Source organism: Ictidomys tridecemlineatus, unplaced genomic scaffold (genome assembly GCF_052094955.1).
Source record: "Ictidomys tridecemlineatus isolate mIctTri1 unplaced genomic scaffold, mIctTri1.hap1 Scaffold_55, whole genome shotgun sequence".
In the NCBI taxonomy this organism is placed as follows: domain Eukaryota; kingdom Metazoa; phylum Chordata; class Mammalia; order Rodentia; family Sciuridae; genus Ictidomys; species Ictidomys tridecemlineatus.
The window spans coordinates 1,602,580-1,628,640 of NW_027523660.1; the positions used below are offsets into that span (position 1 = coordinate 1,602,580).

General features: G+C 34.3%; 1 pseudogene across 1 annotated transcript in view; it reads left to right on the forward strand.

Annotated features, from left to right (window-relative positions):
- LOC144374022 (solute carrier family 35 member G2-like) overlaps positions 1–26,061 on the forward strand; it is a 100,719-nt pseudogene that overhangs the window by 16,961 nt on the left and 57,697 nt on the right. Inside the window, exon 2 of the transcript XR_013433564.1 lies at positions 19,950–20,101. The product of XR_013433564.1 is annotated as a solute carrier family 35 member G2-like (transcript). The remainder of the gene's footprint in view (positions 1–19,949; positions 20,102–26,061) is intronic.

Genomic DNA, 26,061 nt, shown 5'->3' on the forward strand with positions numbered 1-26,061 from the left:
CCATGAACTATGTTAGTGTGGGTAAACCACATTCCAAAATTTGATATCCTTATATTTACCAAAGTTATCTGTTCTTGGTGTGGACGGAATGACCCTATCAGTCTTGAAAGACTAGTAAACACATACTATGTGCTAATATGTGATTTATCTTTTTTGAGTGTTTAGTTTTATGTTTTGCTTATCTTTTACAAAGGGAGAATATATTTATTTGTTTTCCAGGGATTGATACAAAGTGCAGGCTGCCATCTAGAGACAGGCTTATCACTGTAGATATAATCACAAGGCTCTCTGTTTTTAAGGCATTCTAATGAATTTGCAAGATTTCAAAAATATTCTTTATATAATAATTTGTGAAATAATCCCCCAATTTTTTCATGTACTACCCAGACAGGCTACATGTATCTCAAGATATTTATAATTGAAATGCTCATTGGAAGGTAGTCAAAGTGTATTCCTTTTCTTTAACATTCCCCCAGTACTCATTCTCAGATCTTAAGAAAGATTTATATGGACACTGAATTACTAGATCACTAAAGTCCTGCATTTTTTGTAAGCATTTGTTTCTTTTAGTGAATCCTAAATTTTAGTAGTCTTGGCACTTATCATTTCCTAACCAAGATTTACTCTGGCAATTCATCCATATTTATTTACAATATTTCTGCATCTTATTTTGACTTATAATCTGTTCTTTACAAGATGAAGTAAAGTAAAAATGAAACAAAAAAGGAGGCTGAAAAAAGAGGAGATGTCTTCTCATATTCTTAGGTTATCTTTGGTAACATACTACATTAGATTTCACTTATGAAAATTCTGTATTTAAAGCTTTAAAATAAAAAGTTGATTCATACATGGAATGGTTATTTGAAATGTATCTACTATTCAGAAGACTTTTTGTGCTAGGCAGTGTTAGCATATTTCAACCATACCCAGGTTTTGGTAAATTTGTTATATCATAAAAGCCATAAACCTAAGAGGTTGTTATATTTTGATATTTTGAACAAGTAGTTTTGCTGCTGAGTTATGTTCTGCAGCTTCTACTTCTACCTGTACCTATTTCTACTTCAGACTAACATTGCAAAATAGGGGAAAGGGAGAATAAAATTGAGTAAGGAGGATAGGGTAAGAGTTTTCTGCGCCATGTAGTTCATTTTTGTTGGGGCATGGGGGTGCATTTTGCTGGTTTCTTCTTGGCTTGAAAATTACTTCTTCATTCACTTAACTTATCCCTGTGATAGATAATAAGTGTTTGGACAAGGGTAGTTATTGTTGGACCTGGTCTCTATTCTGGAAGCTATAGGTCTGGATGGTAGAAAAACTGTTGGAAATAACTTTGCCTGTTCCAGGATTTATAAATAAATAAGTATGAAGAAATAGAAAAATAGAGAAAGAACTAGGTCTCATTCTCCAAACAGTATTAACCTGGGAAAGTTCATATATAGAGATTTGGCTTCTAGTAGAGCTCTAGTTAGAAACTAGAGCTTTTAGGTTGATTTCAAAATTGACAGAATAATTTATCAAAAAATAAATAGCCTCTTGTTTCTGGACCTTTTGGCTAAGATCAAAGGTAAAAATGAGTGACCAAAGGAGGGGAACCTAATACTAACTGAAAACCTTATGTGCTGTGGCATAATGTAAGATACTTTGTATTTATTATCTCATTTAATTGTCTTATCCTTGTTTCTTTAACAAATATTTTTTTTAATTCCTCCTTTATGTTAAGTACTATTCTAGGCATTAGGAATTACAGTAGCACCTCTGCTGTGCAGTGGTACCATCACCACTTAAAATGTCAAGTTGAGGATGTAATTTAGTGGTAGATTGCCAGCCTTTCATTCAAGAGGTCCTGGGATAGATCCCCCACCACCAGCACCACACACAGAACACATGACTGAGTGCAGAGATTCTTGTTTAGAATAAATAGCAAGAAATTAAAAATGGAATAATAATAAAGATTAGAAATTTGTAAATTCTGGAGATCAGTAAACTTTTCCATTGTAATATGTCTTAGTAACTGGTGGAACAAAGAATTAAACCCTACTTTGAGTCATTCCAAAGATTCTAAACCACTCTTGAGGATTCTGCTCTATGTTGTGTTTACTATACCCATAATTGCAGTCTCTCTTAATTGTCCATAATTGATAATTATGCAAGCCAATGTTTTCCAGCCCTATTTTCATATTGCTTTCAATTTTATCTTTTGTGTCCTGTGATACCATGTAAGTAAACGCACAATTCTGCATTTCTGGCAAACTTGTTTTAAACATTCTTACCCCTGCCCACTAATGAGGGCATGTTGATAGTGACTACAAAAATGCCCCATATGCAAGGTTTTTGTTTTTCCCCTTTGAAAGTGGGGATTGAATCCAAGGATGCTTTGTCACTAAGCAATATCCCTAGTCTTTTGATTTTTTGAGACAAGATCTCTCTCAGTTGCTTAGGTGCTCGCTAAGTTGCTGAGACTGACTTCAAATTTTTGATCCTCCTGCTTCAGCCTTCTGAGCTGGGGTTATAGGTATGCACCACTGCACCTAGCACCCTTAGGCAAGGTTTAAGAACTGTCTGATAGTCAGATTTGTTTTTAAGATTTCTTTGAAATGGCTTTATGCATTAATTTGTTTGAGTAATATGTTCACATAGTTCATTTTTTTTAAATGCAAAGGATATGCAGTGGGATGTTGTCCTTCATCCCTGAGCCTCAACTACACTTTGTTGTTTCCAGTAACCAGTTTTGGCAGATACTTGTGTATCTTTTCAGAATTTTTTTTAATGGTGCACAGACATGTATCAATATCTCTCCTTTAATGTGTGTGACTTGTATCCTACGGATCTTTCTAGAATAGTCAAGCTTGATTGTATTTTGACAGCTCCTTGGATTCCATTGTGTTTCACAGTCAATAAAGAATAGTGGTTAGTTATAGCCAGTCTGTCTGCACAGAGACAACAGATGAGCTACTGACAAATAACTCTTGCAAGTTACTAAACTTTTACATGCCTGAGTTTTATGATCTGTAAAACTGGAAAAATAATAGCAATTCTTCATAGGATTGTTGTAAAGGTTAAATGTGTTAAGATGAAGTGCTTCTTAGGAGTGAGTAAGCCCCAAGTTGCTGCTACCACCACCATCATTATTTTTTCTATTATTACTTTTAAAATTTAATTCGATATTTATGGACATTTGAGTTTTTTATTTCTTTTTTTCTATTACAAATAATACTCAAGAAATAACCTTTTACATTCTTTATTTTGCACATTTATGGATGCTTTGCCATAAATATAATCTCAGGATCAAAGAGTATGTAAATTTTGAAATTTTGATAGACATTTCTAAAATTGCATACCACAGAGGTTTTACCAAGTTATGCCTTTACACAGCAGTTTAACAAAATTTAAATTCTTAAGTATTTGATAGTAGCTTTCTATTATTACTTCTAATTCTGGGATTATTTGTTAGAAATGGCAAATTCACAATTCTCTATCTTATTGGAAATATTATCTTGTCAAGACTGCCTGTTCAAACAGCCTTTTATGTTTTTATATAAATTATGTATGTTGGTAATTTATTTTTTCAGCATTCTCATAGATAGCTTGTTAGTGTTTACGAGAATGGAAGATGATGCTCTTTCCCACTCCTTATTTTCAAATATTTATTTCTTTGAATGTATATAATTTCACATCTTTGTCTTTATCCATAATCTTATGATAAACTTCTATTAGAAAATGTGTACCTTTGAGACCAAAAATGTTTAGTCAAGTGAGATTAGCTCTTTGAGTACTAGTCCTGAATCACAGCACTTTTTTCTTTTTTTGAACCTTCTCAAAGAGGGAAGAGTAAAAGATGTTAGCTGTTTTTCAAATAACTGAAGGAATGAAAAGATTAATAAGTGGTGGTCTCTGCCATACATTTTTTTTACAGATGTTCACAGAATACAGTGGAGGAGTATGATGCTATAAAAATCAATATAATGAACAAATGCTTTAAATAGAAAAGAGTACTACTATGAAATCAGGACTATTTGGTATATCAACTAAGAGATGACTGGTGTTAGGAAACAGTTTTAGTAGAGTCACAGGATCCAGCTGGAAAAGAATGAATAGTTTGAAAGTAAGTAAATAGACTTATCTTTGGAATAGTCATTGTAGCAGCACAAGGATTTTCCTCTTAAACAAAAAATTCAGTATTCAGTTTTTGTTTCTTTTCAAAGTTATGTTTTTATTTTATTAGTAATGTTTATTTGTATATGAGTCATCAGTCACCTTCAAAGGTGTTAAGCTTGAGGTTGTCTTTTCATTGTGCTTTCAGTGCTAGTTACCATTTTGTTCCTTCTTGTTTTATTACACAAATTAATGGAGGAAGATAGTCCTCCATTTATGAACAGATATAACTAGTTTATTCAAAATATAGCTAAAACTATATGTGATGACTGCTATAGTAGTCATGAAAATAAGAGTTAAGCATTATATACAATTGAATTATCTTAACAGTGACATTTATAGTTATTACTGAAATCATAAAATTAGCACTGTCCTTTTTCTTAGAATTAAAAAAAACAGTTTACCAAGACATTAAAATTTACACATTTTAAGTGTGTAGATTAATGACTTTGGGCATTAATTTCTTTTTTATTGCTTAGTAGTAGTACCCCATAACTTAATTCTTCTATTGGATCTCTATACATATATTTTCTGTGATGGAAGAGACTTAATTTGTATAAATTTGCAGTGCCTTTTCATTTACAAGTCTTTTCTTTTCATCAGTGTGTTTGCATTTCTGAAGACTAAATTCCTAGGAGTATAATTCCTGAGCCATTCATGAAAATATCCTTACTATTATGGTGTTACTATAACCCCTTACCTTTTAGTATTTAAAAGAAAATTTATAATTCTTTTAAAATATGGATTTCTCTAGAAATTAATATTGAAACTTCTGAGAAGTCTCTAATAGTTGTTCTGTTTAACAGACAACCACAATACTTTTTAAATAGCATTAATGAGCCAGATGTGGTGGCACACACATGTAATCCCAAGGACTCAAGAGGCTGGGGCAAAAGGATTGATTGGTCAGACTCTGTGTCAAAATTGAAAATAAAAAGGGGTGGGGATGTAACTCATTGACAAAGTACCCTGGTTATTCCTCAGTACCAAAAAAATAAAGTAAAATAAAATGTGGAATAATTTAAAACATAAAACTAATCCTTTATTATCTGTGTTTCTGTGATTTCAGAATTTGTGAGCAGCTTAGGTAGGGGGAATCTGCCCTACCATTTCTCTTAAAAAGGTGTAGGCCAGGGCTGCAGTTACTTAATTCTTGTCTAGTATAGGAGGACCCTGTACACTCATTTACATGTCATTTGCCTCTGCATACCGCCCTGAGTATATTTATATTGTGACTTCCCCCAGAACTGTAAAAAAACAAAAGGAGTGATACCAGGCTACTTCTATGATCTGGTTTCCAAGTTACACACAGTCACTGCCTTCTTATTCTATTTGTTAGATAAGGTTTACTAAATTCAGCCTATTGTTAATAGGAGTACATTAGGCCCTGAATAACAAAAGGTGGGGGTTATTGGCTAGGAAATCATCTTGGAGGTGGACTACCAAAGGTATTAAATTAAAAATGGTCAGAATGTTTAAAATATATTAATGTGTATTTGAATAATTCTGAAAGGTAAAAACTCTTGAGAAAATGATATTTTTTATATAGGTTTTGGGACTCTGAAGTGAATTAGTGCCTTGTTTTACAAAGTCCAGGGAGAAATGAATGGAAAAACAACAAAATGTTCATTATGTATCTCTTTGGGGACTGGGGTACTAAAGAATGAACCTGGAAACACTTTTCCACTAAGCAACATTCCCAACCCTTTCATTTTCTATTTTGAGGCAGGGTCTGGCTAATTTACTGTGGCTGGCCTCAAATTGAGATCTTCTTGCCTCAACCTCTGAGTTTCTTGGATTTTAGGCATGTGCCACTACACTGTATCCTAATAAAAATTAGCAGCAAATACATTTTATAAACTGTGTTTTTTTTCATTTCTAGGGGTACACTACATAAGCCGTGCACCTAAATTATACTCAATCTCAGGATAAAAATCTACTGACATTATTACATGTATTTTTAGATTAATGCAGAAATACTAATTAATTGTTATACTGAATTAAAGAATTCTATTTGTTTTTCCGATTTAGACTGGCTATAGAATAAGATTTCTGCTTACTCACAAAAGTGACTGATGAAAACTTTTTGCACTATTTTTTGAAAAGCAGTCATGGAAAGGCAAATTCAAATAGTTGAAAACTAAAAAGAGTTCATTAGTTTGGGTTCAAGATCCTTCAACTTCATTTCCATATGGTTCCAGATTGTTTTTGCCATGACTTTGATTCTAAAAATTTTTGTAAGATATTTTTGAAGTTACTTACTTTATGTATTTTTTTTTGAAAAATAATAATGTATATTAATTGTGCCAATTAATGGGTTTCAATATGACGTTTTCATAATGTGTATATCATGCTTAGATCATATCATCCACCAGCCCTACTACCTTGTCTTGCTCTCCTGTTTCTTTCCCTCCTCCTCGTCTCATTCTCCTTCTATATAGCTCCTTTCTACTTCAGGGTCTACTTTTTAAAAAATTAGTTTTCTCATATAAAAGAGTACTTGTACTTTTATTTGGGTCTGCCTTATTTTGCTTAACATGATTGTTCTCCACTTTCATACATTTTTTTGCAAATAATATAATTTCATTCTTTTTTGACTGAATGAATCTCCATTGTGTATATAGACCATATTTTTTAAAAAATCATTCATCTGTTGATTATCACCTAGGCTGACTCAACATCTTGGCTATTATGAATATTGCCACAATAACCATGGGTATATATGCTATCATCTGTAGGCTGATTTTATTTTCTTCAGGTATGTACAAAGGAGTATTATAGCTGGATCATATGCTAATTCTACTTTTCATTTTTTGAGGAATATCAGTACTGTTTTCCATAATGACTGTACATACATGCCTACCAACAGTGTCTAAGGATTCTCTTTACATTCTCACCAACATTTGTTACTTTATTTATCATGTCTATTCTGACCCAAGGACTAGGAGATTGGGGAGATGTAATTACAGTGCAGTTTTATCTTATATTTGCTTGTTGACTAACAGTACTGAGCATTTTTTCATATATTTACTGTTCACTTGTATTTGGCAAGTGTCTATAGATCACTTATGGTTTATTGATTAGATTACTTTTGTTAATTTATTTTTGAATTCTTTATTCTGAATACTAATCCTCTGTTAGATGAGTAACTGTCAAAGATTTTCTCCCATTGTATGGTTGTCTTTTTACTCTGTTGATTGTTTTCCTTCCTCACGCAGGAGCTTTTTAATTTGATGTGATTCCACTTGTCAATTCTTGCTTTTATTTCCCGAACTATTGGAGGTCATTTCCTGGGCGAGTATCATAAAAGTGTTTCCCCTTTCAGACTTCCATGTCTTACATTAAAAGTTTTGATCCATTTTGACTTGATTTTGGTGCTAGTCATTTTTTTGTTGACCATTTGTATTTCTTATTTTGAGAAGTGTCTGTTCAGTCCTCTTGCCCATTTATTGATTTGGGTTATTTGTGGTTTTGGTGTTAAAAGTTTGTTACTGGGAGAGATGAGTATCCAATTTTAGTCTTCTGCATGTAGATACCCAGTTTTCCAGACACCATTAATTGAAGAGGCTTTTTCTACCCCTCCAACATGTGTTTTGGCACTATGTCAAGAATTAGATGGATAGAGAGATGTGGGTTTATTTCCAGGTCCTTTATTTTGTTCCACTTGTTTATAGCAGTTGTTTTATTTTTTTAATCCTCAGGGAGAGTATAATCTTTTTAAATTTTTTTTTTACTTTGTTCTAATTAGTTGTACATGATAGTAGAATGGATTTTAACACATTGTACACAAATGGAGCACAATGTCTCCTTCCTCTGGCTGTACGTGGTGCAGAGTTACGCTGGTAATGTACTAATACACGTTTGTAGGTTAATCTAGATCCACCATCCTTCATCTCCACAACCCCTCCCCCAACTCCCTTCTACACAATCTGAAGTTTCTTCATACTTCCCCACACACTCCCCCCTATATTGATCAGCATCTACTTATCAGAGAAAACATTTAACCTTTGTTTTTTTGGGTTTGTATGCCATTTTTTTCCCTCCAAGATTACGCAGTTTTTGTTACTGTGGCTATATAGTATATTTTGAAATCTAATATTATAATGCATCCAGCATTGCTCATTTTGCTATGTATTGCTTTGGCTATTCAGCATTTTTTGTATTTCCAAATGAAGTTTAGGCTTGCTTTTTTCTAGTTCTGTGAAGAATGTTGTTGTCATTTTGGTGAAAATTGCACTGAATCTTTAGATTGCATTTAGTAATGACTATTTTAACAGTATTTAATTCTCCCAGTCCCTATGCACAGGTATTTTCATCATCTGGGGTTAGCCTCATTTTTTTTCCTTTGTGAGGGTATTGTAAATGGGATTGTTTTCCTGATTTTTTTTCCTCAGTGAGTTCATTATTGTTTATAGAACAGGTACTGACTTTTGTAAGTTGATTTCCTTTTTAAAAAAAATTTTTTTTAGTTGTTGATGGACCTTTATTCTATTCATTTACTTATATATGGTGCTGAGAATAGAACCCAGTACCTCACACATGTGAGGCAAGCACTCTACCATTGAGCCATGATCCCAGCCCCTGTAAGTTGATTTTCTATCTTAATACTTTGCTGAATATTTTTATAAATTGAAAGTCTTTGGGTTTAGTTTTTGGGATATTCTTAGAATATTATGCAAACATAATTTGGCTTCCTCTTTTCCTATTTGTATTTCTTTTATTTTTGTCTTTTATTTGATTTATTTTACTAAAATCTTAATTACTATATTGAATTAAAGTATGAGAGTGAACACCCTTTTTTTTTGGTCCTGATTTTATAGGAAATGCTTTCAGTTTTTCCCCATTTCATATGATGTCAGTTATGGGTTTGTCAATATAGCCTTTTATGTTAAAGTATGATCTTTCTGTACCTAATTTTTTCAGGGCCTTTTGTCATGAAGGGATGTTGAATTTTATCAACGGTTTTTGTTGCATCCATTGAGACAATTATGCAGATTTTATCCTTGATTCTGTTTGTTTATTTTATTCTCTTTATGTTCTGTATTATGTTTATTGATTTATATATGTTGTATATATAATATATGTGTTATATATACATGTATATATAATATATATATTATATATTAAATACTTGAATTCCTGAAATAAAGCCAAATTGATCATGGTGTATGACCTTTTTCATGTGTTACTGAATTCTATTTGCAAGTGATTTTAGCTAGCATATTTTCATCTGTGTTCATCAAGGATGTTAGTTTATAATTTTCTTTTTTAGTTGTGTGCTTATGAGGTTTCAGTAGCAGGTTAACACTACCTTGTAGAATAAGTTTGGCATTGTGGAATGAGTTTGGAAGGGTTTCTTCCCTTTTTTATGTAATATTTGAGCAGTGTTGGTATTAGTTCTTCTTTAAAAGTCCAATAAAATACAGCAGTAAATCTGTCTGGTCCTTGGCTTTTCTTTGTTGAGAGACTTCAATCTCATTGCTTGTGGCTGATCTTTTTAATTTTTAAAATATTCTCCTGGTTCAATTTTGAGTGTTATGTGTGTTTAGAAATTTGTCTTTCTAGATTTTCCAGTTTAATAACATAATTTAAATAATAATTCATAATAATCAGTATTGACTTCAGTGATGTTGTAATTTGTTTTTTTTTTTTTTTTTGAGAGAGAGAGAGAGAGAGAGAGAGAGAGAGAGAGAGAGAGAGAGAGAATTTTTTAATATTTATCTTTTAGTTTTCGGTGGACACAACATTTTTGTTTGTATGTGGTGCTGAGGATCGAACCTGGGCCGCATGCATGCCAGGCTAGTGCGCTACTGCTTGAGCCACATCCGAAGCCCTGTAATTTGTTTTACAACTACTTTGTTGTAATTTCTCCTTTTTCACTAATAATTTTATTTATTTGGGTCCTTTCTCTCTTTTCTTTCATTATTTTGCTAAGGATTTTTCAGTTTTTTTTATCTTTTATAGAATCAACTCTTTTTTTATTCATTGATCTTTTGTATTGTTCTCTTGGCCTCTATTTAATTTATTTCTGTTCTGATCTTCATCACTTCTTTCCTTCTATGGATTTTGGAGTGTTTTTCCCTCCCACCTTGTTTCTCTGAGACCTTGAGATGCATCATTAGGTTATTAGACGTTTCTCTGTGCATTGTAGACTTTCCTCTATTAACTGCTTTTCCTGAATTATAGATTCTGATAACGTTGTGTTTTCATTTTCATTTTATTCTAGGAATTTAAAAATTTCCACCAGATGAGAAACTGATGCCCCTCCTATTTTCTTCTGTGACCACTCTTCATTCAAAGTTTATTCTCTTTCTCTGTGTTGTATAATTTCTACAGTTTTTCTTGCTGTGTGCTAACAATTTCATTCCATTATGATTTGATAAGGTGCAAGAAAATATTTCAATTTTTTAAAAAATTTTTCCCTTTGATTCTGAGGATCAAACCCAGGAACACTCTACCCCTTAGCTGTGTCCCCAGATCTTTTGTTGTATTTTTTTGTATTTCTGTATGTGTTGTCCAGGCAGTCCTCAAACTCCCAATCTTGCCACAGCCTCCCAAGTAGCTGGTAGTACACATCTATGCACTGCTCCCAGCTTCAAATTTGTTAAGACTTGTTCTGTAGCCTAAAATATGTTCTACTTTGGGGAAACCTTTCATCTTTTGATGAAAACAATGTGTATTCTGTTGGAATTGTGTTGATTATTCTATAGATGTTTGTAAGTTCATTTTAACTCTGATGTTTCTTTGTTGATTTTTTTTTTGTCTTTATTGATTAGCTGTCTTTTGGTGAGAGTAGGGTATTAAAATCACCCACCAATATTCTTGGGACTTATATCTCCCATTATGTGCAGTAATGGCTTTTTAATGTAAAATAGGATGCTCTTATGTTCATTGCACATAGATTTGCAACCATTATATCTTCTTAGTTAATGGATTATTATCTTTATTAATATGAAATGACCTTCTTTGTGTCTTTACCAAGTTTGGGTGTATTCTGTTTCATCAGATATGAATATAAGTACTCCTCTTGCTTTTTTCATTCCATCTTCTTTGAACATCATTTTCCATCTTTTCACTTTCAGTGAAGTTAGTCTTTCCTAGTAAGGTTACTTTTTTTTTTTTTTACAAGCATCATATTACTTTTTTGAGTCTAGAGTAATTTAAAGTTTTTTCTTTTTGTTGGTTTTTAGATTCCTTTTGTTTTTTTTTAACAGTTCTGAAAATCGGCTTTATTTTAGAAACCAGTTTCTTAAAATAAACCTTGTTTTTAAAAATTACATTACAAACATTTTGTATCTTGTATTTATTTACTTAGTGACTTTGGACAAGCAGCTTAACATCTGTGCTTCATCTGTATGGTATCAATACCAATGATCCTTTCTCAGTACTGGCATGTAGTTAAAACAACGTGGAGAATCAGAACTCTTACAAACTTAAAATTATGGTCGAAATTAAGTTAAATAAAATCAAGGAAATAAAATAAGTGTTAAATTTATTTAACAAGAATTTTAATGTGCTTTTAATTTTTTTAAATCATAACCTTATTTGCTATAATTGTAATGCCCCTCAATTTATATAAATTTTCTGTTTTTCCTGTTGTTTGAATCCTTTATCTTTTAGATCCCCTATTATATTTTCCCCTTAATTTAGTCTCCTTTTCTGGTATAGGATATTATCTGATACATTTATGAATAAAAGGATATCAGGGAAGTAAATATTTGAGATTTTTGCATGTCTACAAAATATGGATTTGGCCTCTTATTTAATAGTTGACTGCAATCTAGATTTAAATATTACAAATTATTTTCTTCAGAATTTGTCTCTATCTTCCAGTATTGCTCCTGAGAAGTTCTTCGCTATTAAGATTTCAAGGACTGGGATTGTGGCTAAGTGAGAGAATGCTTGCCTAGCATGTGTGAGGCACTAGGTTTGGTTCTCAGCACCACATATAAATAAATAAGATAAAGGTTCATCAACAACTTTACAAATAAATAATTAATTAAAATATTTGAAGCCTCTCTCCTTCCCTCCCTCCCTCCATTCCTTCCTTCCTTCCTTCTTCCCTTCCTTCCCTCTCTCCCTCCCTATTGAACTTGGTGGGGGGGGGCAATTAACCACTAAGCCACATCCTTAACCCTTTTAATTTTTTTTTATTTTGAGACAGCATCTCACTAAGTTGCTGAGGCTGGCCTCAAACTTGGAATCCTCCTGTCTCAGTCTTCCAGCCACTGGGATAACAGTCTTGAGCTGCTCTGCCAAGCAATGACCCTGTTTCTTGTCTTTAGAAACTTTTACATTTTGCTACTTGTTCCTAGTATTCTGAAATTTTACGGTGCTATACTCTGGTGTATGTTTTTTCCAGATTGGTGGGTATCATTGTGGGGTTGTCTAGTGGTAAACTAATGTTTTCATTATAGGTCCTCAGATGTTGGCTTTGGTAATATTTTTTTCTCCTGTAAAAGACCAGCTTCTTTGCAGAAGCATGTATAATGGCTGTCTTGACATTTTGGAGTTGGGTAGGGTGAGGAAGTGCTTGACATTCTGCACATCACATAATTGTGAATGTGAATCACATACGTGTGGGTGTATGTATGTATGCATATGTATTATGTATATATACGATGATTCCAAATCTCTGGTTTATTTTCCTCAAGAAATAAATGTCTGGACTTCCAAAATAAGTATGTGGTAGAAAAATTGCCAGGCTGCCTAGCTTTGGTGAGGACATGGGAATTTAATTGCATATTTTACAGACTATATCACTTTCCATCTTCTGTGGAATAGATGCAGTCTGTTTCTGCATTTTACAGAGCAAAATGGCTTTTTGTTTCACAGATAATAGCTGTCATGATTTTCTACCCCTTTCTTTGATTTGAATGTTCCCTCCTCGTCTCCTTTCTATTTATATATTTGTGATTTGAGACTGCAGGTATTTTCTGGATTTTTTGAAGATGAAAAATCTTTTATCCTTCCCATTTTGCTTCAAATTTAAAGGGATAAAGGGAGTAGTTAAATCTTAAGATACTTTTATTTGCTTGCTAATTTGTTTGTTTGTTTGTTTGTTTTTATGTGGGTGCTGGGGATTGAACCCAGTGCCTCAGGGATGCTAGGCAAGTGCTCTACCCTGAGCCACAACCCCAGTCCCAATAGTTAAATCTTTATCATTTGAAAATGTTTTTCAGATTGTTCTGTCTCTCTTTTCTGACTTCAATTTGTCCCCTGGGATTAGATAAGTCTTATCATTATGCTAACATGCTGTAATGGCTCCCATCTTTTAGAAATCCTTTGCATTAATCTGGATTCCTTCCAAATAACAAAACCATTTAGAAATATAGTTACCTATTTACATGCACACACACACACACACACACACACACACACACACACACACACACACCCAATACATACATACTTAAGTAAATTCACTCTATGCAGTTATGAGCTGGCAAATTGAAATCTGTAGAAAAGCCAGACAACAAGTTGGAAACTCAGTCAGGAATTATACTGCATTGAATCAGATCTGTAAGGCAGGCCAGAAGCTCAATATTTTATGCTGCAGATGTCAGAAATTTCTTTTGAGAAGTTTGTTGTTTCTTTTAAACCTGCATCTAATTGTGTGAGGCCCACTCACATTAAATCTCCTTTGTTTAAAATCAGCTGAATTTAGATATTAATTATATCTACAAAATACCTTCAAGGTAATAAGTCGATTAGTGTTTGATTAAATATCTGACCAAGGTAATCTAGCAAAAATTGACATATAAGACTGATTATCACAAATCCCTTGTTTCGTCATGCCCCTCAGCTACATTCTCATCGCTCCTTTTCTATGCCACAAATCACAAAGAATGATTTATATGTATTATTTTACTCAGTATCCTCATAACTCTCTTTGTACCTACTCCTGTCAGGTTTCTGTTTCTACCACTGCACTGCCTGTGTTGTTGCCTGGTTAGCAGTTACCTTCTCTGATTGGTAGACCCCCCCCCTTTTATTAAGGTGCATTATAATATACATAACAGTAGGATTTTTTTGTTACATGTTCATGCACAATTGCCGATATCTCTTTCCCTTTCCTTTTCCTTCCCCTGGTCCCTTTCCTGTGTTTACTGGTCTCCTTTCTAATTTCATACAACCTCCACCACATATGATTTTTCTTGAGCCCTGTTGAAGGGCTCCTAGGTTGGTTCCATAGCTTGACTATTGAAATTGTGCTGCTATAAACATTGATGTGGCTGTATTCCTGATGTATGCTGGTTTTAAATCTTTTAGATATACATCAAAAAGTGCATAGCTGGGTCATACGGTGGTTCTATTCCATAGTCTTTTGAGGAAACTTCATACTGATTTCCATAGTGGTAATACTAATTTACAGTGTTACCAAGAGTGTAAAAGTATTCATTTCCCCACACATCTTTTCCATTTGTGGTTTTTTTTTTTTAATTCTTGATGGCTGCCATTCTAATTTGAACAAGATGAAATCTCAGTGTACTTTTGATTTGCATTTCCTCATTGCTATATTTGTTGGCCATTTGTACTACTTCTTTTAAGAAGTGTCTGTTAAGTTTATTTTTTTCATTTATTGTTTGGGTTTTTTTTTTTTTAGTCCTTTATATATTCTAGATATTAAACCTTCTGTCAGAAGAGAAGCTAACAAAGCTTTTCTTTTTTCTCTTCACACTCTTGTTTTCCTTGTTGTGCAGAAGCTTTTTAAATTTGATGCTGTTTCATTTATTATTTCTTGGTGTTATTTTCTGAACTTTAGGAATCTGTAGAAAAAGTCATTGCCTGTACCTCTATGAGAATGTTGACCCTACATTTTCTTCCAGCAGTTACAAGGTTTCTGGTCTAATTTTTAGTTTTTGGTCCCTTTTGAATTGATATTGGTTCAGGGTAAGAGATAGGAATAGAGTTTCATTCTTAGACATATGGATATCCAGTTTTCCTATCACCATTAGTTAAAAAAGGCTATCTTGTCTCCTGTGTATGTTTTTGCTATCCATGACTATATCTTTTTGGGTTTGTCTGTGTCTTCTATTTTCTTCCATTGGCCTATGGGTCTGTTTTTATGTCAGTACTATGCAGTTTATATTACTATAACTCAGGTATAACTTGAAATCATTTATTGTGATTCCTCTCCAGCATTGTTTTTTTTTTTTTTTTTTTTTTTTTTGGCTTAGAATTGCTTTGACTATTCTGGGTCTTTTATTCTTCTAATTGAATTTTAAGACTTTTTGTTTTTCCTAATTTAATAAATGATGTCATTTGTATTTTGGTTGGGATTTCACTAAATCTGTACTTTGCTTTTAATAGTATGACCATTTTAACATATTAATTCTTCCTTTCACTGGAGCTCTTTCTACCTTGTGTCTTCAGTTCTTCAGCGTTCTGTAATTTTCATTGTAGAAGTCTTTCACTTCCTTGGTTCAATTTATTCCTAGTGCTGGGTTTTTTTTTGGTGGGGTGGGGGGGAGTATGGGGAGTATTATAAATCAAATTATTTTCCTGAGTCTCTGCATATTCATTATTGATATATAGGACGGGTTATGTTGATTCTGTATCTTTAGCAGTTATCTTCTCATTGCCTAGGTCATTGAGCAACTCACGGATGTCACCTTTCTTTCTTCTTGGAGCACTGTCTTTGCATGGTTTCTGGAAACAAGTATTATCCTATAGGTTTTAACTAAACTGCACATATTGAATTATCTTTAAGACTCAGTCTTCAGGTTTTTATATTAAGTAATGAATAAAGTGAAAAATAGTTTGTGTTAATTTTTTTTCTTTTTTTTTTAGTTGTAGTTAGATGCAATATTTTTATTTATTTTTATGTAGTGCCTCACCAATGAGGTACAGCCCCATCCCTTCTGTTAACTTTCTGTTCACTGCGACAAAGTACCTGAGAAAGTCAAATACAAACCATTTTGACTTATGATTTTACAGATGTGAGTTTATGGTCAGACAGTTCAGTTGTTTTGGAGCTTATTGAGGCAGTACATCATGGTGAAAGGGCACGATAGAGCAAAGCTGCTCATCTGCTGGCAGCTAGGAAGCATAGACAGAGCGGGGTGCTTGGAGAAGAGTGTTGGGAAAAAAAATATACCCTCCAAAGTTATTCCCCCAGTGACATACCTCCTTCAACTAGGCACCATCTCCTAAAGTTTCTATCACTCCCAAAGCTACAGACCAAGTTTCAACACATTACCCTTTGGAGGAACATTTCAGATACCAACCATAACACAGTTCCATGGTTTAATTATTTTTCTGAAAATATAATCATTCTGGGAGGCATAATATTCAAGAGTTCATATTCAAAGTAAAAAATGTTACATGGTGACATACTACTTATCTATCCCAATATCAAATTTTTTTCCCTGAAGAAAACTAAAATTTCTAGTTTCAAAAATATTTTATGTGTATAATAGCAAATACAGGTTCAGTGAGAGGCAGTGTGGTATAATGATTGGGAGCTTGGAATATGGAACAAATCTGCTTGTAATCAAATTTTCTATCAGTCACTGGCTGTGTAACCACTGTCTCTTAGCTGATCTGAATACATACGTGCAAAGAGCTTAGAAGACTGTTTGGTATTTGAAAATAAGTGACATATTTATTCTTTCTGCTAAATTATTTTGTAATATAAATAACATCAGGCATTTTGGCTCTCCCCCCTTAAAACACACACACACACACACACACACACACACACACACACACACACGGTAAGCTTTTTTTAAAAAAAATTCTTTTCTTTTTTCTTTCTTTCCTTTTTTTTTATGTTGATTGACCTTTATTTTATTCATTCTATGTGCTGCGCTGAGAATCTGACCCAGTGCCTCACTCATGTTAAGCAACTGCTCTAACACTGAGCCATAACCCCAGCCCCAGCGCAGGATATTCTTTACAACAAACAAATCATACCTGATATTTCTTCCTTTGGCCAGTAATTTTTCATCAAATATTTGTGCCATCCAGTTTTATAGCTCTAAATACCAATGTCTTTGATAGCAACTTCCAAACTGGACATTGCCACTTAAATACATAATTAGCCGGGGTGGGGGCACTTTTTAGGTACCTTTGTTGCTTCTATTTCTCTGATTTCCTTTATTATAATTTTTAAATTTCCTTCATTATAATTTTTAAAATTTGTTCACCTACAGTGTTAAAATATACATTATATGTAACCATTTTTTCTACCTCTTGCTGCCACCTTAATCTAAGCCATCATCACTTTACTTTTAAATTATTATTCAGCATTTTAAGCAAAAGATTTTCAGCTCTCCTTCACTCTTCTCCTATTTGTTTTTTTTTTCCCTCCAGTTTTACTCTCAAGTAGAGTCAGGTGCTTTGTTTGTTCATTTTTGTATCTCTAACACATCAACCAATGTTTAGTATATATTGGGTTGATATGTGAGTGAGGAAGCACTAAAAAAGTGCTTTGTGAAATATGTGGAGTAAAAAAAGAGTTTTGTTTACCAATCTGTCACAAACTAGTACTTTTGTAAAATGCAATTAAATAGAATTTAGGAAAAATGAAATATGTATTTATTAGTGTCATTTTATTAGCTACAACATACTGTCAGATTGCTATCAAAATTTCTAAGCACTTTCAAATTTGTACTTACAGTATCCTTATAATAAACCTTTTTTGGTAAGCAGCTGTTTGCTGACCATACTCTCAGCACAGTACTAGATCATGTTCATCATTCTATAACCCACAGTTAAAAATGTAAAAACTAAATGAAATATTACTCTCCTTGGTAGAGAAGAAGAAGGCACTTCAAACCCTCTGTCATAATATGAAGGCTAAATCCCGTTGGATTACTACTTTATGAAAAAATTTTTTTGGTAATATTAGTAAAATTTAATAAATACTCTATGCATTAATCAGTTGTTTTCAGGGGACTAAAGAAAACATAATTGTCAAGTTGTATCTATCTCATAAAAGTAGAAGACTATTCTCGATCTATTTGTTTATGTGTTGATAAGAAAAGTAAAACTTTTGGTGAAGTTTTAAATTTACAGATTTAGAAATATTTTAACTCAAAGAGTAAATTATATTATATATGGCACTTTCCTGAAAATGTTTGCTCATTTTCCATTTTTTGTTTATTGTGGTAAGTTGATTATTTTCTTGTTTATATATCTGAGCTGAGAGGAGAGTCATTTCATAACAGTTAGAGTTTAGTATCAGGATTCATAAAAAGATACATAGCTGAAAGCAAAAATGACTAAACTCAAGAAAATCTGTGCCTCATTTTCCACTGGTAATTCCAGGCAGAGTTTATGTGTTAGTTTTAATACTTTCCAAATCCTTGATCTTCAGTTCATTTTGCTTTAGAGATCCAGAAGTTTAAACTGAACCCCTGTTGGTTATCACTTTGTGTGCTCAGAATGCCTCACTCAGATAGTTTGTCCTAGATCCTTCTGTCTTTGAGCTATTTTCCTTTCTAATACAGATTAATTAAAAAAGACTTTTTTAACCTTTATTTGTAGAGTCACATATTCTACTGTTGACAATGTATAAATAAACCTGCAAAACACTAGCTTGTATTTTGAAACACAAGAATGTTTCTCAGTGTATTATTTGCAATATCATATCTCAGGAAAAGAAGTATTAGATGCATATCTAAATTGTCATTAACTTAAATGTGTTTGTTTTCAGGATTTTTGTTTTATATTTTGGTTTTAGGGTAGCAACAAACAGTGTTGACATGAAACTGGCCAAAATATACAGTTTAAGAACATTGGTAGTATGCAGATAGATCAATAATAGATTAATAGATAAGTAAATAGACATCAATCCAGCATTATGTATGTTATACATGTAATTAAAAGGAAATAGAATTTTAAAAGAAATGTATGCTTATTTTTAGTTAAATTGATATGTTAGCAGATATGTGAATCAGTTCTAAAGCACTGGACAGCTCATTTTTTATTAGTGAACATTTATATTTGTGGATGAATTACCTAAAAGGAACAAAAAGGGAAATTATTTACCAACACAGACTGTCTTATTTCTTTACCAGTATTTCCCATATCTGTCTCAACAGTGAAGACAAGTATGAATGAATAGACAAATAAAAATTTGAGATTCATGTTCATACTTGTTGAACAGATGATTTACAAACAGAAGTTTGAAAATATGTAATAGGATTCACAAATACCAGGTGAACATTTAAGAGTACATTAACACTGTGACTGAAGAGAGTATCTTAATTGGAAATTCACAGAATGCATTTTTTAAAGAGTTCAATATGATCAGTGGTTTTTTTTTTTTTTGGAGTTGAAAATTGTGCAGCTCACTGAAGTGAGAAAAAGAGGGAGAAGACCATCTTTGGTGATACAAGGATCATAAATTGTAAACATTTAAGGGACCTTGATGTATGTACATAAAGGCATTAAGGAAACATTTGTACACACAGATCTGGTGGTCAGAAGAGAGATATAAGCTTGATTAGTATGCCAACGCTAAGGTGTTTGTATTTGGAAGTAGAGGGAAGAGATTGTTTAAGATGCTGCTTAAATCTTTCTGGCTGATAATTAGGATGAAGCTCTTTTTAACTAGGCAATGTTAACAAACTGAACAGATTTTTTTCTTAAGGAAGAGAAAATTATGTTCAAGACTTAAAAAGATAAGTTTATTTCTATTAAATTACCATTTTGAAAAGTTTAAATTTTCCTGAGTTATAAAACAAATCGTACTTTTAGCTTTTATTCATTTGCTTTATAAATTTGTAATCTTTTGGATGAAAGTATGTTTTGTAGGTGAATATTATAATATTTCTTATATTTCATAGCCCTGAAGCTCATGACTGCTCTTGTGAATGTTGCCTTAAACCTCAGTATTCATCAGGATAATACACAGAGACAGTATGAAGCTGAGAGAAATAAAATGATTGGGAAAAGAGCCAATGAAAGGTTGGAATTACTACTTCAGAAACGTAAAGAGGTAAGTAAATTTCATGTAACTGATGGAATATGTAGTAAATATAAGTAATTTTTCTTTGTTCTCTGCAGAAAGGTTTATATTTATTATTAGTTGTTCAAAACATTACAAAGCTCTTGACATCATATTTAATACATTTGATTCAAGCACATTATGAACTCCCATTTTTACCCCGTATACATATTGCAGATTCACATCGGTTACACATCCACTTTTTTACATACTGCCATACTAGTGTATGTTGTATTCTGCTGCCCTTCCTAACCTCTACTATTTTTAAAATTTATTTTTAATTTGTTTGATCTCAGAGTTCTCAGATAAAACTGGAATGTTCATTGCTGATTGGCTAAGTGCCTTCTGAGGTAGACAAAGATCATAGACAAATCAATTTCAAAAGAAGGCTGTCTGAACCTTAGGCAGCTCAGAAAGGTTGTCAGGGTATGGACTCAGAAAGCACAGTAAATAATTAAGTCATAACTGTAGGCCAGAAAAGTTGTGTTTCTAGGAGAAAGCCAAAGCCTGCTGATATATAAGGTATTACTGTAAATTAGGTTGGTCCAGATTTTGTTTGTTGTTGTTCATTTGTTGGTTTTTTTTTGTTTTTTGCTGGGCTCATGATTGAACCCAGGAACTCATGCAAGCTAGGCAGGCTTTCTACCAATGAACTATACCTCCTTCCATTGGGCCCAGTTTTAGACTGTTTTTTTTTCTTTTGGGTACTGGAGATTAAAACCAGAGATGCTTTACCACTGAGCTACATTCCCAGCCCTTTGTATTTTTTATGTTGAGACAGGGTATTGCTAAGTTGCTGAGGCTGGCCTGGAACTTGTGAGCCTCAGCCTTCCAAACAACTGGGATTACAGGTGTGAACTACTGCACCTGGCTTAGAATAACATTACATATATATGTTGAAACATTTTAAAACTGGATTTTTAATAGGAACATTTTTATCCTCTAATTGGAAGTAAAATTTTTAGATTTGTAATAATCTACCTTTTAACTTGAGAAAAGAGTATCACATTGCTGAAAAGGAATTGTGTGTGTGTGTGTGTGTGTGTGTGTGTGTGTGTGTGTATGAATAATGTGTTATTCATGGGTAAGAAAAAGCAATGTATCTCTAATATATTTTCTAAGAGAGAGAGAGAGAGAGAGAGAGAGAGAGAACATCTTTTTAATAGTTTTTTAGTTTTCAGCAGACACAACATCTTTATTTGTATGTGGTGTATCTTGTACTTTTGGATGATAGCTGTCCAAGATCAGGGTGTTGACAAGACCATGTTCTCTCAAGGCGTTAGGGAAAGATATGTTCTAGGCTTCTCTCCTAAGAGCATGACTCCAGTCTTCATGATGTTCTTCCTGTGTATGTTTGTCTGTCTTTACATCTGTTCTATTTATAACCAGTACAAGTCATGTTGAATTAGAGGCCTGCCCTACTCTAGTGTGACCCCATTTTTAAGAATTGTTTTGTCACAACCTTGTTTCTAAATAAGGCCATATTTTGAGTTACTGTGTGCTAGGAGCCACTGCAAAGTATTACATTCATATGGAAATTGGGCTCCTACTGTTCACTTAGGCCCATGTGGGGACTCAAGTTACAAGACTCCCGGAGAGTTCCCATTGGTTGGGGAAGGATGGTAGGAGGGTGTTCCGAAGGAAGTGGAGCCCCCCGTGTCCGGTAGGGACACACATGTGTGTGTGGACCGGCTTGTTAGGGGGACGCACACGGCCTCTCACAAAATAAAACTTTGTTTCAGTTCCATCTGGCTTGTGTTTTTGTGCTCAGCCGGATTGCAGGATCACAAGCCGGCGTGCACTGACAGCGACCCGCAAAAGCGCCCAGCAGGAAGGCAGCAGGTGAAAACAGCAGCGGGCAGAAGCGGAGCCAAGGCTCACGCGGCCCCCGCCGTCCAGCCTGCAGCATTTTGGTGGCCCGTACGGGGAACGCCCAAAATTTATAGGTGAGTGATATCGCTCGCCCCTAAGGAAAGGCGACAGAATGGGTATTTTTGTTTTGATTTATTCTGATTTTATTTCAGGCTCTCTAGCCTTACAATTTTTTCAGGCGAATTGGGAAAAATGGTTGGCTCAAGGTTTTAAGTTATTCGGCCCTGAGAAAGAAAAAATTGATATAATCATTTTTCTCCTCTCCGTTACTGTTTCATTCTGTTTTGGCTTTCTTCTATCCTACCTTATTGGGTTACGTTACCTTTATAGTAGATTAGAATCTAGTAAAAAACAAACCGAAAGACTGTTAAGTAAATTGTTAGAGGTCCAGGCTATGGCAGAAAACTTATTAGGTCAAGCAAAACAAAAGGTCCCTCAAGCTAGTCAGACAGAAGAAAAATTGAAGAAGGCAAGCTTAGGGAAAAAACGGCCCTCAGATAGGGAGGCTAGTACTAACTCCGTTCCATCACCAGAGGGCGTAATTCAACCAACAGCTTCACCTGTAGCTGAGCAGCCCCCAGTTTCCATAGGTGATGAACAGAATCCTGAGGCAGGACCCCAAAAGTTAGCATGCCCTGTAGTTGAGCGGGGAGAAGAAAGGGAACGAGTTTACCGTGCCTTAGATTTCAAAATAGTAAAGCAATTAAAGGAAGCTGTACAAACCTACGGACCTGCCGCTCCCTTTACTGTCAGAATGGTCGAATCTATTACCAGCTGGGACTTAACACCAGAAGATTGGGCTAGCGTGTGTCACTCTGTGCTAAATGGAGGACAATATTTATTATGGAAAATTGCCAATGAGGAATTTTGCAGGGAGACAGCTAGGCGAAATGCAGCAGCAGGTTATCCTGAAAGAGATTCTCAAATGCTATTGGGGAAAGGACCTTATGAGGGTCAGAGGCAACAGATTAGATATGATCCTGGCGTATACGCTCAGATCACTATAAATACAATTAAGGCATGGAAAACTTTGAAGGGACAAGGGGATTTACAAGGTCAACTATCTAAGATAACACAAGGAGTTAATGAGCCCTACGCTGACTTTGTAGCTAGACTTATTGAAACAGCCTCTAAGACATTTGAAAATACAGAACAGGCAATGCCATTTATAAAACAACTGGCTTATGACCAAGCAAATCGTTGCTGCAAAGAGGTCATTAGACCGTGGAAACATGGAGATTTAAACACATATATTAAATTATGTAGCGACATTGATGAACAAGGACAAGTCATGGCAGCTGAAGTAAAACAGGCTTTAGATACCAAGCCAAAAACATGCTATAATTGCAATCAGAAAGGACATTTTAAAAGAAATTGCCCCATAGGAGGAGGGTTTAACAAAGCTAGGTATCAAAGGAGTAGAATCCCGGGTATTTGCCCACGATGCCATAGAGGGAGACATTGGGCTAATGAATGCTGTTCTCAAACCACCATAGAGGGTATTCCGTTATCAAAAAATGGACAAAGACCAAGTGTCTACCCACAATATCGTGGAGAAAGGTATCAGGCCCCGTTGCCAAAAAACGAATTGGAGGGCCCAATGCCCCGGGGCCCAAAGCCACAAATATACGGGGCAATGGAGGAACCCAGCAGCACCATCAAGGTAGTGCCCAGGACGCACTATCCATCAGATCCCTCATCAGACAAACTAGAGGGAGCGCAGGGTTGGACATCTGTGCCTCTGCCAGAGCAGTATTAACTCCAGAGATGGGAGTTCAAATCATTCCCACAGGAATAAAAGGACCTCTTCCCCAAGGAACAGTAGGCTTATTATTAGGACGCAGTTCTTCTACACTAAAAGGACTTATGATAAGTCCTGGGGTAATTGATCCCGATTATGAGGGTGAAATAAAAATTATAGCCAGTTCTCCAAGAGGTATATCCGTAATTTCATCAGGAGATAGAATAGCACAGTTACTAATAATACCCAGCCTACATGATGAATTTTCCAGTTGTAATGTAGAAAGAGGTTCCAAGGGATTAGGCTCCACAGGTGTAGATTGGGCTATGCTGTCTTTAAATTTAGATTCTCACCCAATGCTAAAATTAAATATTCAAGGACATGATTTTAATGGGCTGCTGGACACAGGTGCTGACCTCAGCATCATATCTCGTCAGGAATGGCCAAAACATTGGCCATTACAACAAGCCACTCAAACGCTTCGAGGCCTAGGAGTGGCGACTAACCCCCATAGAAGTGCAATGGTATTAGATTGGAAGGATCCTGAAGGATGTGAAGGAACTATACAGCCCTATGTATTGGACCATCTTCCCATAAATTTATGGGGACGGGATGTCCTAGATCAATTAGGATTGACATTAACAAATAACGTCAATTCTAACGCGCCCACTAGTAGGGCTAAACAAGGCTTTAGAAAAGAAAAAGGATTAAGGAAACAAGATCAAGATATGATAGCACCAATTCAAATAGATCAAGAAATAAATAAACATGGATTGGGTTTTCAAAAAGGGCCACTGAGACAATCAAAATTACATGGAAATCAGAAAGACCAGTGTGGGTTCCTCAGTGGCCCCTGACTAAAGAAAAGATACAAGTAGTCCATGATCTGGTCAAACAACAATTAGCGGAAGGACATTTACAACCTTCCGTATCTCCCCATAATACTCCCATTTTTGTCATTAAAAAGAAATCTGGTAAATGGAGATTATTACAAGATTTAAGAGCCATTAATAATGAGATGGTTATTATGGGACCTGCTCAATCAGGGATTCCCCAATTGTCTGCTTTACCAAAAACCTGGCATGTGTTAACTATAGATATTAAGGATTGTTTCTTTTCAATTCCAATTCATCCCGAGGATAGTCCACATTTTGCATTTACTATCCCTGCACTAAATCATGAAGGTCCTGATCAGAGATATGAGTGGAAAGTTTTACCCCAGGGGATGGCGAACAGCCCGACTATGTGTCAAATTTATGTTAATAAAGCAATCCAGCCACTTAGAAATCAAAATCCTGAACTACAAATATTTCACTATATGGATGATGTGTTATTAGCACATAAAGATAAGAACACATTGCTAGAATGTTATGCCACACTTACAAACTTACTAAAAAATTATAATCTAGACATAGCAATAGATAAAGTACAATTAAATTTTCCAATCAATTATTTAGGAGTTTTATTATCCTCAACCATGGTCCGTCCACCAAAAATTCAAATACGAGTAGATCAACTCAAATCACTTAATGACTTTCAAAAATTATTGGGAGACATAAACTGGATAAGGCCTTACCTAGGCATACCAACAGGAGAGTTGGGACCTTTATTTGATATCCTAAAAGGTCCATCAGATCCAAATTCACCCCGCATGTTAACGCCTGAAGCAAGAAAGGCATTAAAAATCATTGAAACATATATGGAAAATATGCATTTGGATAGAATTGATATAAGTTTGCCTTTATTATTTATTGTACTACCAACAAAAAATATTCCTACAGGAGTATTTTGGCAAGAAGGTCCATTATTGTGGATACATTTATCGTATTCCCCTAATACTATTCTTACTAGATATCCTGAGGCTGTAGGACAATTAATACTCAAAGGGATAAAAGCAGCGAAGGGAGTGTTTAGGATTTCTCCCAATAAAATTATTACTCCATATACTATGGATCAAATTGATGAGTTAGCTAATGAGTTAAATACTTGGGCAATAATCATGTGTAACTCTAGTGTCTCATTTGATAATCACTTGCCATCTAATCCCTTGTTGTCCTTTTGGTCTAAGCATCCTGTAGTTTTTCCTAAAATGACAAAAAAAAACCCTATCATGAATGCTCCAAATATATTCACTGATGGGTCAAACAATGGTACAGCAGCGGTAGTTACCCCTGATCAAACTTTTACATTTTTAGTACCAAAACAATCAGCTCAAAAGGTAGAGCTCAATGCAGTATTACAAGCTTTTATGATGTTCAAAGATTCTGTATTTAATTTATTCTCTGATAGCCAGTATGTAGTTAATGCTATAGCATCCCTTGAAGATGCTGGTAGGATT